At 48.0% G+C, this 12,578-nt stretch overlaps 1 pseudogene; it reads right to left on the bottom strand.

Moving 5' to 3' along the window:
* Nucleotides 1-7,504: 7,504 nt before the first annotated feature.
* LOC144099661 (U2 spliceosomal RNA) lies at nucleotides 7,505-7,655 on the bottom strand (annotated as a pseudogene).
* Between the last annotated feature and the right edge of the window lie 4,923 nt (nucleotides 7,656-12,578).

Genomic DNA, 12,578 nt, shown 5'->3' with positions numbered 1-12,578 from the left:
TAGTTTGCATTCGAAAATGTATAAGGGTCATGGGGAGTCCGTATCTTTTTTGTTGTTCTTAGTTGCCCCCTGTGTAGTGCATCAAGTGGTGGCGTAATGCTTGGAGGAAGGTCCTTCTAAAAGATTCGAAATACAACGACCACACCGCGAGCTTTCTCAAAGCAAATGAAGATGTATAACGGCTATCCCTGTGACAGTTTTTCGAAAGAGGCGCGTACAGCTTTACGGACAGAATTTGCAGAGGTGAACAACAGGGTCGTCCGCTTCTAGCTTGAACGGGCGAGTGGTATGGCTGCGCTATTCATAGAGGCAGTGCGTTCGGTGCATACATGTATCAAAGCGAAGCGGCACACGATGAGAAGCAGCAGCTGTAGGTTCCGCTACGCCTTAGCCACTTAGCTTTACTGCGTGGCCCTGACGGACGCACTGGCCACTCGAAGAACAAAGTCACACCGCTGGCGCGTTCAAGCTAGGAATCAGTGCCCCGGCTCATGAGGCCCCTCCTCTTACGACGGCGACGCGCCTGCTTGAGAGTTTGGCATGCTCCATCGGGTGCCTTCGCACTGGAGTGCCGTGTCAGCCCAGGCAATGCTTCCCGCCTTAATGGCGCCACCATCGTGGTTTTTGTTATGATGCACACGACTGTCCGGAACATCAGCCTAGGATGAGAACGTTTTGTTTGCAGTTCACTGCCGATTAATTAGTTTGTGCATGATACACGTTTGCTGGTGATGTGGCAGCCCGTTTTATTGGGATTAATTTTTGTTTTCTTGTGCTTGAGCGTGAAGCGCTTTCTTAACGTGTTGCATTTGCTGCCGTTTTGGGCATATTCGACCGTCGTAATAATGGATATAATTTTTTGAACAAGCTTTATTCTAACGATGTCGAAAGACAACTAATAAGTAAATCGGTAGTTTCTTCCAGTTTACTCGCTTCTTTCCTTCAGAGTATTTGAGAAAAGCTGCATTTTGCGCGCTTTACCTACGTTGCGTACGACACCAGCGTTTGCTGGCCTTCTAAGCAATAGGTTACGGCTCCATCGGAGCTTCGTATGCCCCTTACATCTTCGAAGATTAAAAAAAAAGACGAAAAGTTCAATCGTGATCTGCAGAATGAACGCAGGACAGACGAATAAAACATTTAAAATGACGTAGGCTATTAGAGCTATTTGTGTATGAGAAGTGAACCTTTGCGGTTAGATAGTCTTATGATTTTATCCCTTCATCTCACTTCCTGTTTGCGCTTGGTTCAGTTCATAATGCAGAGAGTGCTCATTTAGTGGAATTAGAAGATACCATATCGAACCAGAAACTTGGAAATTTTGTTGAATCCTTGAAATTCACTAACAGCTCTCCTTTTGCTGTTGCCTCCCCTGTCTCCATCTATTGTAATAATATCAATACTAAGCTTAATTTTTACCTTGCTTTCTTCACTACAAAGCCAAACATAATTGTGTACAGACCACCTTCGGTCCACAGTATCGTGCCTTGATAAAGTACAGATTACAGGCTACCCAGATTGTTTGCTTTGTATTTGATTGACTTTCTAAGAGAAACTATAGGACGAAGGAGAATGGGCCAAACATGAAATGTGCAACACAAAAGCGTTATAAAAGCGAAGGTTTATGATTTAACGGGGTGTAACGTCCCGAGCCATCTCAGGCTATATTTCACACAGCAGCGAAGTGCTCCGGATAACTTCAACCATGTGGTTTTTTTTTAACGTATACTAACGACACGGGCCTCTACTATTTCGCCTCCATCAAAATATGGCTGCCGCGGCCGGGCTTGAAACGGTGTCTTTCGAATTAGCAGCCGAGCACCATAAGCACTCAGCACCTCGGCGGCCCTCACTTCTAAAATGACAGCGCCGATAATGGTCTGCACGAGGAGAACACGTACTTGGTGGAGACAGCGAATAAAGGAGTGGGATAAGAATCCCAAATTTGGGCACACTTACAAGCTGAGACACTGCATTGTCTGGCTGTGGAGCGTTCTCAGATCATGATGATAGAGCTTCATGACACTGACAGTAATAAGAAAGCCTTATTAGGGAGCGCACACTAACGCTCGGTCGTGAGGTCTTTTTTATGTTGAATGAACGTCGTGAAATTTTAGCGATGCTGGTAAGCCGTCCACCATAGTTTATGTTTGCCGCTTTCTCCGTTCCTTCTTGCGCTTTATATTTCATCAGTAAATATCTTCAGCACGAGAAACTAGCGTTCTGCGCATTACGAATGCGGGATAAGTTTCTGATGGCTCTTTTACAGGTTGAAATCAATAAGTCATATTTCTTCGTCGGATACGACTGGCGCGGCTATAAAAGAATAATTTTCAAGCTTGCTGTTGATTATGGCGGCCATTCGCGATAGGAAATATAGTGTTCTGAAGGCATCTCTGCATTTTACAACACTTCTTGTTAGAGGAATTTTAATGCTGGCTCTGGCACGTGTCAGCGGCATCGTGCAAATTTCTGACCCCTGTACTTAATAAACTTCCAGGAAAGGGGGTGCGGTGCAGAGATCTGTCACGTATTCAAAATGTGAGGCGCGTTGCGTGATATAACATAGAAAACTTGATCGTGGAACGTGAAAGTTCACCACGCCTGTAACATGTTTGCAAAAGCTTGCCATCAAGCACGTTTGACTAACGTTAAGCATCGTGCCACTTATACCTAAGGGACTCGAGATAGAGCGCGAAAGCACTATTCCGAAACACCGTGCAAGATCTTGCGATGTTTGTAGGTTTTCGATGTCTTTTGGTTTCTTCGAAATGAAATAAGCAAATAAAAATAAAAAATATCCGCATCTGGGCTCCGAATCCGGGGAGGCGCGAACAGATCATCTGAGCCGGCCACTGCGCGAAAGCACTTTATCTTTAAAACAGTATTTATAACAGTGAAGCACTGTTCTATGTATATGAAATATGTACAAACCATGAAGAAAACATTCGGAAATCAACACAGTGTATAATGCGACTCATCTAGACAACCAAGAACGAGAAAACTAGGCAGTTTAACAAGAGGCGTGGTCAGCTGCGGCGACTAGGCTATCGCCGCAGCTGACCATGCCTTGTGTTAAATTCCAACACACTTGCATGGTGTGCATTCAACATAGCATATTACACCACACCTCCTGTTAATTGAACACACTTGCACGGGGTGCATTGCACATAGTCGTCTTCAACTTCTTTCATCTGCGGCGCGAAGACACAGAGAGCGAATTTTGTGTTTCATCGCTGTCGTTATTGTTCATGTGATTCTGCCTTCACACGTTTATAAAATTTCAGCAAAAATCGTCACCATTCGTGAAGTGTCAAAGCAGCCCACGCTTAGAACAAGCATGAAAATAAATCGCCGACATTAACCCTTGCTTTGAGAACAATTTTTCTCTATATAAAACATTATAGACTGTGTTTTAGAGCGCCGAAGCTAGAAAAGCGGATGAATACTGTGGGTTAGTGTCGGTCACCTGGAGTTCTTTCTTTTGGACTCACTTCGCTTAGCGTAAAATATTTTTGGTATTTCGAGATTTGCTGCTGCGACCTCACACCTGCCACAAAAACAAAAATCACTCTGCCCTTGCGACGGGTGTACTGTATGAGGACAGTGTGTGGAGGATATGTCAATATTTACACTGTAAAGTAGTGAGGGCTCTGAATGTGTCGATTTAGAATGTTTCGAAAGACGATGTAGAGGTTCGTTCAATCCTGGCTTTTACACAGCAGTGGGTTGACTATGTTCTTAAGATCGCCAGTGAATCTGTCTGTCTGTCTGTCTGTCTGTCTGTCTGTCTGTCTGTCTGTCTGTCTGTCTGTCTGTCTGTCTGTCTGTCTGTCTGTCTGTCTGTCTGTCTGTCTGTCTGTCTGTCTGTCTGTCTGTCTGTCTGTCTGTCTGTCTGTCTGTCTGTCTGTCTGTCTGTCTGTCTGTCTGTCTGTCTGTCTGTCTGTCTGTCTGTCTGTCTGTCTGTCTGTCTGTCTGTCTGTCTGTCTGTCTGTCTGTCTGTCTGTCTGTCTGTCTGTCTGTCTGTCTGTCTGTCTGTCTGTCTGTCTGTCTGTCTGTCTGTCTGTCTGTCTGTCTGTCTGTCTGTCTGTCTGTCTGTCTGTCTGTCTGTCTGTCTGTCTGTCTGTCTGTCTGTCTGTCTGTCTGTCTGTCTGTCTGTCTGTCTGTCTGTCTGTCTGTCTGTCTGTCTGTCTGTCTGTCTGTCTGTCTGTCTGTCTGTCTGTCTGTCTGTCTGTCTGTCTGTCTGTCTGTCTGTCTGTCTGTCTGTCTGTCTGTCTGTCTGTCTGTCTGTCTGTCTGTCTGTCTGTCTGTCTGTCTGTCTGTCTGTCTGTCTGTCTGTCTGTCTGTCTGTCTGTCTGTCTGTCTGTCTGTCTGTCTGTCTGTCTGTCTGTCTGTCTGTCTGTCTGTCTGTCTGTCTGTCTGTCTGTCTGTCTGTCTGTCTGTCTGTCTGTCTGTCTGTCTGTCTGTCTGTCTGTCTGTCTGTCTGTCTGTCTGTCTGTCTGTCTGTCTGTCTGTCTGTCTGTCTGTCTGTCTGTCTGTCTGTCTGTCTGTCTGTCTGTCTGTCTGTCTGTCTGTCTGTCTGTCTGTCTGTCTGTCTGTCTGTCTGTCTGTCTGTCTGTCTGTCTGTCTGTCTGTCTGTCTGTCTGTCTGTCTGTCTGTCTGTCTGTCTGTCTGTCTGTCTGTCTGTCTGTCTGTCTGTCTGTCTGTCTGTCTGTCTGTCTGTCTGTCTGTCTGTCTGTCTGTCTGTCTGTCTGTCTGTCTGTCTGTCTGTCTGTCTGTCTGTCTGTCTGTCTGTCTGTCTGTCTGTCTGTCTGTCTGTCTGTCTGTCTGTCTGTCTGTCTGTCTGTCTGTCTGTCTGTCTGTCTGTCTGTCTGTCTGTCTGTCTGTCTGTCTGTCTGTCTGTCTGTCTGTCTGTCTGTCTGTCTGTCTGTCTGTCTGTCTGTCTGTCTGTCTGTCTGTCTGTCTGTCTGTCTGTCTGTCTGTCTGTCTGTCTGTCTGTCTGTCTGTCTGTCTGTCTGTCTGTCTGTCTGTCTGTCTGTCTGTCTGTCTGTCTGTCTGTCTGTCTGTCTGTCTGTCTGTCTGTCTGTCTGTCTGTCTGTCTGTCTGTCTGTCTGTCTGTCTGTCTGTCTGTCTGTCTGTCTGTCTGTCTGTCTGTCTGTCTGTCTGTCTGTCTGTCTGTCTGTCTGTCTGTCTGTCTGTCTGTCTGTCTGTCTGTCTGTCTGTCTGTCTGTCTGTCTGTCTGTCTGTCTGTCTGTCTGTCTGTCTGTCTGTCTGTCTGTCTGTCTGTCTGTCTGTCTGTCTGTCTGTCTGTCTGTCTGTCTGTCTGTCTGTCTGTCTGTCTGTCTGTCTGTCTGTCTGTCTGTCTGTCTGTCTGTCTGTCTGTCTGTCTGTCTGTCTGTCTGTCTGTCTGTCTGTCTGTCTGTCTGTCTGTCTGTCTGTCTGTCTGTCTGTCTGTCTGTCTGTCTGTCTGTCTGTCTGTCTGTCTGTCTGTCTGTCTGTCTGTCTGTCTGTCTGTCTGTCTGTCTGTCTGTCTGTCTGTCTGTCTGTCTGTCTGTCTGTCTGTCTGTCTGTCTGTCTGTCTGTCTGTCTGTCTGTCTGTCTGTCTGTCTGTCTGTCTGTCTGTCTGTCTGTCTGTCTGTCTGTCTGTCTGTCTGTCTGTCTGTCTGTCTGTCTGTCTGTCTGTCTGTCTGTCTGTCTGTCTGTCTGTCTGTCTGTCTGTCTGTCTGTCTGTCTGTCTGTCTGTCTGTCTGTCTGTCTGTCTGTCTGTCTGTCTGTCTGTCTGTCTGTCTGTCTGTCTGTCTGTCTGTCTGTCTGTCTGTCTGTCTGTCTGTCTGTCTGTCTGTCTGTCTGTCTGTCTGTCTGTCTGTCTGTCTGTCTGTCTGTCTGTCTGTCTGTCTGTCTGTCTGTCTGTCTGTCTGTCTGTCTGTCTGTCTGTCTGTCTGTCTGTCTGTCTGTCTGTCTGTCTGTCTGTCTGTCTGTCTGTCTGTCTGTCTGTCTGTCTGTCTGTCTGTCTGTCTGTCTGTCTGTCTGTCTGTCTGTCTGTCTGTCTGTCTGTCTGTCTGTCTGTCTGTCTGTCTGTCTGTCTGTCTGTCTGTCTGTCTGTCTGTCTGTCTGTCTGTCTGTCTGTCTGTCTGTCTGTCTGTCTGTCTGTCTGTCTGTCTGTCTGTCTGTCTGTCTGTCTGTCTGTCTGTCTGTCTGTCTGTCTGTCTGTCTGTCTGTCTGTCTGTCTGTCTGTCTGTCTGTCTGTCTGTCTGTCTGTCTGTCTGTCTGTCTGTCTGTCTGTCTGTCTGTCTGTCTGTCTGTCTGTCTGTCTGTCTGTCTGTCTGTCTGTCTGTCTGTCTGTCTGTCTGTCTGTCTGTCTGTCTGTCTGTCTGTCTGTCTGTCTGTCTGTCTGTCTGTCTGTCTGTCTGTCTGTCTGTCTGTCTGTCTGTCTGTCTGTCTGTCTGTCTGTCTGTCTGTCTGTCTGTCTGTCTGTCTGTCTGTCTGTCTGTCTGTCTGTCTGTCTGTCTGTCTGTCTGTCTGTCTGTCTGTCTGTCTGTCTGTCTGTCTGTCTGTCTGTCTGTCTGTCTGTCTGTCTGTCTGTCTGTCTGTCTGTCTGTCTGTCTGTCTGTCTGTCTGTCTGTCTGTCTGTCTGTCTGTCTGTCTGTCTGTCTGTCTGTCTGTCTGTCTGTCTGTCTGTCTGTCTGTCTGTCTGTCTGTCTGTCTGTCTGTCTGTCTGTCTGTCTGTCTGTCTGTCTGTCTGTCTGTCTGTCTGTCTGTCTGTCTGTCTGTCTGTCTGTCTGTCTGTCTGTCTGTCTGTCTGTCTGTCTGTCTGTCTGTCTGTCTGTCTGTCTGTCTGTCTGTCTGTCTGTCTGTCTGTCTGTCTGTCTGTCTGTCTGTCTGTCTGTCTGTCTGTCTGTCTGTCTGTCTGTCTGTCTGTCTGTCTGTCTGTCTGTCTGTCTGTCTGTCTGTCTGTCTGTCTGTCTGTCTGTCTGTCTGTCTGTCTGTCTGTCTGTCTGTCTGTCTGTCTGTCTGTCTGTCTGTCTGTCTGTCTGTCTGTCTGTCTGTCTGTCTGTCTGTCTGTCTGTCTGTCTGTCTGTCTGTCTGTCTGTCTGTCTGTCTGTCTGTCTGTCTGTCTGTCTGTCTGTCTGTCTGTCTGTCTGTCTGTCTGTCTGTCTGTCTGTCTGTCTGTCTGTCTGTCTGTCTGTCTGTCTGTCTGTCTGTCTGTCTGTCTGTCTGTCTGTCTGTCTGTCTGTCTGTCTGTCTGTCTGTCTGTCTGTCTGTCTGTCTGTCTGTCTGTCTGTCTGTCTGTCTGTCTGTCTGTCTGTCTGTCTGTCTGTCTGTCTGTCTGTCTGTCTGTCTGTCTGTCTGTCTGTCTGTCTGTCTGTCTGTTGCTGCCAGGAAGAAAGAAAGGAAGGAAAGTGCACAGGCCTGCTCACTGGCTCAAGCCGAGCCACAATCGCTACCACGTGCAGATAAGAGAGTTGAAAGGTTGGATAGAAAGACTGGATAGTAAAGACGCCGTAAAGACAAGGCCGATCCCGGAGGTAGTGCAATACCGGGCCGACCGGTGGCGGGAGTGAAGCATCCTTCAAACTCTCCGCCGCATTTCAAAAAATAAGTCCAACTTGGACCTGTAACAGATACTCTAACAGATCCAGTGAATACGAAAGAATCCGAATGAAGCCAAGCGGCGCAGGCGTAGAAGGTCCTGGAGCTGTTGATTACCGTCGTCTGTACTTCGCTTTGATACACGCATACACCGTACATTGACGCCCTGAACATTCCCATCATGCCGCTCGCGGGTTCAAGCTAGAGTTTACAACCCATACCTGACTTTAGTTTCTACAGGTACCGAGGTCAAGACGAAATTGTACCGCCATTTTCTTCATCCACTCGTATGCCGATGAACAACTTTGCGTAGGATTAGAGTCATCGACCTCTTCTGGTGCGAGGAGGGGTACAGTAGTTGTAGTAAATAGCTTCAAGCCACATCAACCCAACTGCCTCTGCTGTCTGTTGTCTGTTGTCGGGGCAGTAATGAGCCCCCACTCCTTAGTACGTTTAGAACATGTTATTGTTGTCCAGCGTGTCAAAGTGAAACCTTTTACTGTGAACTACATGCTATCTATTAAGCCCGGGAATGGCCAGGAACTTCGGTGCTCACGAATAAGGTTAATTATAGAGACAATGAAGATGCTTTTCTACAACCATCTGTACAACCATCGACGGGCCCCTGGGCATCACCTGTTCTCGTCGGACGGCAGCGTACGGTTCTGCGTAGATTAAAGACGTCTCAACAATGTTACCAAAAAAGATGTCTATCCGCTGCAGCACATTTATGAATCTTTAGACCGCCTCCGCTACGCCACCTGCTTTTCGTCACCCTACTTGCGTAGCGGTTATTGTCAAATCGAAGTGGACGAACGCAACCGAGAAATGACCGCCTTCGTTACTCTTGACGGATTGTAGAAATTTAAGGTGCTTTCTTTGGGCTTATGTTCAGCCCCTGCAACGCTCCAGTGCATGATGAACACCGTGCAATCCGACCTCAAGTGACAGTCCTGCCTTGTGTGTCTCGACGACGTCGTGATTTTCTCCCACTCGTTCAAGGAGCACCTGATTAGTTTGCGCGCTGTTTTCGAGGCAATTCTTTCCGCGGGTCTTTCCCTCAAGCGTGAAATGTGCCACTTCGCATTTAAGGAGTTCAAACTTCTTGCTCACATCATGAGCGCTCAGGGCGTTAGCCCCGACCTAGAAAAGACCGCTGCCGTTGCAGCATTCCCTCAGTCAACCAATAAACGAAGCTTGCGTCGTTTTCTGTGGCTTTTTGGATATTATCTGAGATTGTTCAAAACTTCTCCAAGCTCGCAGATCCACCAATTCGCCTGAGGAAAGACTCGGAACCGTACTTCTGGGGCCAGGATCAGGAAAAAGCCTTCACAAAACTGAAGGCCCGCCTACAATCTACGCCTTTTCTTGGCCACTTCGACGAGGAAGCCGACACGGAGCTGCACACAGATGCTAGCAATGTTGGCCTCGGTGCGGTGATTGTGCAGTGGCAAGACGGTGTAGAACGCGTGATCGCATATGCAAGTTGTACTTTGTCTCTTTCAGAACAGAATTATTCCACCACGGAAATGGAGTGTCTGGCTATTGTGTGGGAAGTCACGAAATTTTGTCCTTATCTGTACGGCCACCCGTTTCCAGTCATCAGCGATCATCACTCCTTGTCTTAGATTGCGAACCTGAAAGATCCATCGGGGCGGTTTTCCCGCTAAGCCCTCGGTTGCAAGAGTTCGACGTCAGAATCGTGTACAAGTCGGTTCAGAAACATAGGGATACTGACTTTTAATCCAGAGCTCCTCTTCCGTGGCCGCCGAATGAGTCCGAAGACGACTCTGAAAACTAAACATTTTGACAGGTTTGCCTCTCTGGACGTGTTTAAAGACTTATGATAAACTGCACATCTCCAACCAAAAACTTTAAGTTTAACCCAACGTTTCGAAGCCGACTCGACTCCTTCATCAGAGGTGACTGATTGATGTAGGTAGAGTCTTTAAGTATGGAGGGGAGGATGGGGTCAAAGGAACTAAAACTGTGATGCGAAAGGCATGGGGGACGGGGAAAAAGGGTGGATCCAGGCTGTTAGTCACGTTATAGCACTGTGGGAAGGCGGTCAATGGCGAGTGTTTTTTGTTGAGTTTAAGAGCGAAGTCCCTGGGCATATACTGGGGGCAGGTTTCTTTTTGTGCGATTGATGTTAATCGGGGTGGTTTGGATGTGCCAGGATTCTAGAAGGATCCTTTTGTGGTATAATTTGTTTCGGTTCCGAGGATGCAGGTTTCTTCGAAGTTGATTCTATGGTCTGAGTCTTCGGAATCTTCGGCTACAGGATTGCGCTCTCTTGCGAAGTTGCGGACGTCGTTTTTATGTTGGCGAATTAATTTTTGAGATTTTTGGTTTCGCCAATGTAGCTTGCGTCGCAGTCGGCGGAAGAAATTTTGTAGACAATGCATTGGGCTCTTTCTCTCCGCGGAAAGTGTTTGGGAACAGGTAGGCAAAGCGCAACAGTGTTTGTAAGCTTGTGCGCGACCTGGAGACACCCTTTTTTCAGGATTCGAGCAATGGTGTCGCTGACACATGCGACATAAGATAAAGTGGCGTATTTTGGTGGTGGCGTTGGCCTTTGTGCGTTAATTTCTTGGCGCATGTTGTCTGCTTTCCTCGGCGCTGTCACCACATCTGCCCTTGCCCAACACCAGACGGCCGACTCCGAACTGTTGCCTCTCATCGAGTACCTCGAAGGAAGCTCTCCATCTCCGCCCCGACTCTTCTCGCGCGGACTTTCGTCTTTTGCTTACGACACGAATTCCTATACAGGAAAAGCTGCGGGCCGACGGAAACTGCGTATCTTCTTGCTGTCCCATCCGCAATTCGTCAGGAAGTTCTCACTGCATGCCACGACGGCCTTTCTTCTAGCCACCTCGGTTTCTCCAGAACATTGGGACGCCTTCGCCACAAGTGCTACTGACCTCGGCTTGCTGCGGTTGTCCAGCGCTCCCTTAGAACCGGTCGTGAGTGTCAACGACGAAAGATACCGCCTATAAAGCCAACCCACCTTTTGAAACCAATTGATTCATCTCAAATTCCTTTTCACCAGGTAGGCGTAGACTTACTAGGACCATTCCCGGTGTCCTCCATTAGTAACCGGTATATTGTTGTTGCCACTGACTATACCTCATCCATTACTGTGAGGCCAAGGCTCTTCCCCGTGATACCGCGGCTGAAATTACACAGTTCTTTGTTCACCCCATTGTGCTTCGCCACGGCGCCCCCGCAGTCGTATTAACTGATCGGGCATCCGCGTTTATGTCGGCTTTTAGACGAGGTCCTGCGTCCCAATGGCACCAGTCATAGAAAAACAACTGCTTATCATCCTCAAACCAATGGACTAACTGACAGGATGAACAAGACTATTGCAGATATCTATATATGTAGACGCTGACCATCGAAACTGGGATGAAAAACTTACTTTATATTTTCGTATAACACCGCTCTCCGAGAAACGACGCGCTTCACTCCGTTCCGTTTGGTGTATGGCCGTGACTCCCTGACAATAGTGGACGCCATGTTACTCCCGGATTGTGCCCACTCGTCTGTCACGGGCGCTGACCAATACGTCCGTGACGCACAAGCTGCTCGCCAGCTTGCTAGACACCGAATTCGACACTAGCAGGCAACCGACACCCGGGCTACAACCTCCGCCACAGGAATGTGGTTTAATTACAACCCCGGCGAGCACGTCTGGGTATGGAGCCTAATATGTTTTCGTGAATGCTCTGAGAAGCTTCTGCGCCGCTACTTTGGCCCCTACGAGGTGTTACGTGAAATCAGCGAGCGGAACTGTGAATCGTTTCAGCATGGAACTGTCCGCGCTTCTCGACCGCCCAAGTCTGATGTCGTCCACGTGTCGCGCATGAAACCGTATTACGCCCGCTAGCCCTAGTCAGAGTTCTTGTTCAGTGGTGGCGCCACATGCCCCTTTGCACTTTAGATGCCTCTATGCTGCCCCCCCCCCCACCCCGCCTCCTGACGGTGGCATCGAAGCGAAGCCTCTTGAAAGGAGAATGGCATGCCCCACTGCTCATTGTGCGGGCACCGCCAAGCGGCCGAATGGCATGACTTGGATCGTGACCGAGCGAGGACGACGACGCTTCCGCTCTGGTGCGCACTGCTGGTCGGCTTGTCCGTACGATTAAAAGCCCTTTTTTGAGTCGCGCTACGTTTGTAGGCGAAAATATTGTAAACGCCACACTGTGGAGCAATATTCCAAAGACGACAATTGCCGTTTAAAATTAACATGTGCTTTATAAAGTAACCGTGAAAAAAAGTTGACCTTTTGCAATTATTAAGCATGATTTTTTCCGTTTTAAATTTATGAGCCATTGGTGCTTCTCATTTACAGAATGCTAATATTGTAGCTTTTATGAGCATTTGCCGTGAGAATTTGTTCCTGCTCTCTGAAGACAACCTTATGCATGCTTGCAATGTGTTGTCAAATTATTCTAATAAAATTCCGGAGGAAACCACAACGAAAGAAACTCAGAGCTCAGAGCACGAGGAGTGGCAGGTACGATACACAAGCGTTTGTTTTGTGTACCTTACGTTCTCCGTCTTTGGGAGAAGCCATACGACAAAGGAGAGGAAGAGATATATTTAATTTAATAATGTAGAGGTGTGCTTGGCAGTTAACATCGCTTGTCATCCCAGATGAGGGCGCAGGAAGAGTGTGTAAAAGAAAGAAAAGAAAAATCAAACACACGCAACACTCGCACACTCAGGAACACACAAGGTCATCAAACGGTGTAAGTCATACCCATGTCTCTAGGAAAACTTGTACGGCGTTTGTCCCATCTGCAGCGGAACCCGCCTAACTCCAGCGTTCAAGGACGTGCTACATGCACATGGCTCTGTATTAGAGGACTCCTAAAGTAGCTAGCAATGCCTTGCTGTGTGTTGAATATCTACCAGCAGCAGACAAAGTGTTGTTGTTCTTTGCGAACACCACAGCCCGAGCACAGAGGGCAGCTGAATGC

The sequence above is a fragment of the Amblyomma americanum genome, chromosome 7 (genome assembly GCF_052857255.1).
Source record: "Amblyomma americanum isolate KBUSLIRL-KWMA chromosome 7, ASM5285725v1, whole genome shotgun sequence".
NCBI classification, from domain to species: domain Eukaryota; kingdom Metazoa; phylum Arthropoda; class Arachnida; order Ixodida; family Ixodidae; genus Amblyomma; species Amblyomma americanum.
This window is presented reverse-complemented; position numbering and strand designations above follow the sequence as displayed.